At 37.6% G+C, this 3,366-nt stretch overlaps 1 non-coding gene across 1 annotated transcript; it reads left to right on the forward strand.

The window, feature by feature from the left end:
• The first annotated feature begins 1,368 nt into the window (after positions 1–1,368).
• On the forward strand, positions 1,369–1,476 carry LOC112713049 (small nucleolar RNA R71). Its single transcript, XR_003158068.1, has one exon. It is a non-coding gene; the product is annotated as a small nucleolar RNA R71 (small nucleolar RNA).
• The last annotated feature ends 1,890 nt before the right edge of the window (positions 1,477–3,366 follow it).

A 3,366-nucleotide genomic window follows, 5' to 3' on the forward strand; every position in this document is an offset into this window, starting at 1 on the left:
TCCCAGTCTCTAGGACTATGAAATCAACAGGGATGTAATGGTCTTCAACTTTTACCAGAACATCCTCTACAAGTCCATAGGCTTGTTTTCTTGAATTGTCTGCCATCTCTAGTGAGATTTCTGCAGCTTGCACCTCAAAGATCCCTAGCTTCTCCATTACAGAGAGAGGCATGAGGTTTACACTTGACCCTAGGTCACACAAGGCCGTCTTGAAGGTCATGGTGCCTATGGTACAAGGTATTGAAAACTTTCCAGGATCCTGTCTCTTTTGAGGTAATTTCTGCCTAGACAAGTAATCCAATTCTTTGGTGAGCAAAGGGGGTTCATCCTCCCAAGTCTCATTACCAAATAACCTGTCATTTAACTTCATGATTGCTCCAAGGTATTTAGCAACTTGCTCTTCAGTGACATACTCATCCTCTTCATAGGAAGAATACTCATCAGAGCTCATGAATGGCAGGCGTAAATCCAATGGAATCTCTATGGTCTCAGTGGGAGCCTCAGATTCCCATGGTTCCTCATTAGGGAACTCATTGGAGGCCAGTGGACGTCCATTGAGGTCTTCCTCAGTGGCGTTCACTGCCTCTTCCTCCTCTCCAAATTCGGCCATGTTGATGGCTTTGCACTCTCCTTTTGGATTTTCTTCTGTATTGCTTGGAAGAGTACTAGGAGGGAGTTCAGTAATTTTCTTGCTCAGCTGACCCACTTGTGCCTCCAAGTTTCTAATGGAGGACCTTGTTTCAGTCATGAAACTTTGAGTGGTTTTGATTAGATCAGAGACCATGGTTGCTAAGTCAGAGGTGTTCTACTTAGAACTCTCTGTCTGTTGCTGAGAAGATGATGGAAAAGGCTTGCCATTGCTAAACTGTTTCTTCCACCATTATTATTGTTGAAACCTTGTTGAGGTCTCTGTTGATCCTTCCATGAGAGATTTGGATGATTTCTCCATGAAGGATTATAGGTGTTTCCATAGGGTTCTCCCATGTAATTCACCTCTTCCATTGAAGGGTTCTCAAGATCATAAGCTTCTTCTTCAGATGAAGCTTCCTTAGAACTGCTTGGTGTATTTTGCATTCCAGACAGACTTTGAGAAATCATATTGACTTGCTGGGTCAATATTTTGTTCTGAGCCAATATGGCATTCAGAGTATCCATCTCAAGAACTCCTTTCTTCTGATTAGCCCCATTGTTCACAGGATTCCTTTCAGAAGTGTACATGAATTGGTTATTTGCAACCATTTCAATTAGTTCTTGAGCTTCTGTAGGTGTCTTCTTCAGATGAAGAGATCCTCCAGCAGAGCTATCCAAAGACATCTTGGACAGTTCAGACAGACCATCATAGAAAATACCTATGATGCTCCATTCAGAAAGCATATCAGAGGGACACTTTCTGATTAATTGTTTGTATCTTTCCCAAGCTTCATAGAGGGATTCTCCTTCCTTCTGTCTGAAGGTTTGGACTTCCACTCTAAGTTTACTCAATTTTTGAGGTGGAAAGAACTTTGCCAAGAAGGCATTGACTAGCTTTTCCCAAGAGTTCAGGCTTTCTTTAGGTTGTGAGTCCAACCATATTCTAGCTCTGTCTCTTACAGCAAAAGGGAATAGCATAAGTCTGTAGACCTCAGGGTCAACCCCATTGGTCTTGACAGTGTCACAGATTTGCAAGAATTCAGCTAAAAACTGATGAGGATCTTCCAATGGAAGTCCATGAAACTTGCAATTCTGTTGCATTAGAGAAACTAATTGAGGCTTAAGCTCAAAGTTGTTTGCTCCTATGGCAGGGATAGAGATGCTTCTCCCATAGAAGTCGGGAGTAGGTGCAGTAAAGTCACCCAGCACCTTCCTTGCATTCTTGGCATTGTTGTTGTTTTCGGCTGCCATGGGTTCTTCTTCTTTGAAGATTTTTGGTAGGTCCTCTACAGAGAATTGTGCCTTAGCTTCTCTTAGCTTTCGCTTCAAGGTCCTTTCAGGTTCAGGGTCAGCCTCAACAAGAATGCTTTTGTCTTTGCTCCTGCTCATATGAAAGAGAAGAAAATAAGAAAATAGGAAATCCTCTACGTCACAGTATAGAGATTCCTTGGGGTGTCAGAGGAAAAGAAAAATAGAAGGCGGAAGTAGAGGAATTTGAACTTATCAAGAGAGATGGAGTTCGAGTTGTTCATTGAGGAATAATGTTAGTCCATAAATAGAAGGATGTGAGAAGAGGGGAAGTAATTTTCGAAAATTAAGTAAAAGATTTTAAAAACATTTAGAAAAATACTAATTGATTTTCGAAAACTAAGAGTGGAAAAGAAATCAGGTGTTTTTTTGAAAAAGATTTGAAATTAAAAAGATATGATTGAAAACTATTTTGAAAAAGATGTGATTAGGAAGATATGATTGAAAAGTTATGGTTTTAAAAAGATGTGATTGAGAAAATATGATTTGAAAAACAATTTAAAAAGATTTGATTTTAAAAATTAATGACTTGGCTAACAAGGAAAGATATGATTCAAACATTAAACATTTCTCAACAGAAAAGGCAACATACTTGAAATGTTGAGTCAAATCATTAATTGATAGCAAGTATTTTTGAAAATGGAAAAAAATTGATTTTGAAAAAAGATTTGATTGAAAAGATTTAATTTGAAAAAGATTTGATTTTGAAAAATTTTGAAAACAATTTGCATTAAAAAACAAAATATTCCCTCTTGTGCCATCCTGGCATTAAACGCCCAGAATGGTACACATTCTGGCATTTAACGCCCAAAATACTACCCTTTTGGGCGTTAAATGCCCAGCCAGGCACCCTGGCTGGCGTTTAAACGCCAGTTTGCCTTCCTCGCTGGGCGTTTTGAACGCCCAGCTTTTCTGTGTAATTCCTCTGCAGTATGTTCTGAATCTTCAATTCTCTGTATTATTGACTTGAAAAGACACAAATTAAAAATTTTTGGATTTTTAATAATCAACATGTAACTAAAATCAAATAACAATGCAGTTTGTATACCAAATTTAGCAGTTTGTATACCATTGACACAACAAAATGAGAATGCATATGAGAAACACAAAACACTCAAGTCAAGAGAATCTAAAGATCAGAGTAATAAAATCATCAAGAACATCTTGAAGATTACTTAAGACACATGAATGAATGCAAGAAGAACAGAAACATGCAATTGACACCAAACTTAACATGAGACTAGTGTCTCAATAAGAAACATAAAATATTTTTGGTTTTTATGATTTTGTAATTTTTTTTTGGATTTTTCAAAAATTAAGTGAAGAGGAAAAATAAAAATATCAAAATTCTTAATGAGAATTCCAGGAATCATGCAATGTTAGTCTAAAGCTTCAGTCTAAAGGATTTAGACATGGCTAGCCAAGCTT

Source organism: Arachis hypogaea, chromosome 1 (genome assembly GCF_003086295.3).
Source record: "Arachis hypogaea cultivar Tifrunner chromosome 1, arahy.Tifrunner.gnm2.J5K5, whole genome shotgun sequence".
Taxonomy (NCBI): domain Eukaryota; kingdom Viridiplantae; phylum Streptophyta; class Magnoliopsida; order Fabales; family Fabaceae; genus Arachis; species Arachis hypogaea.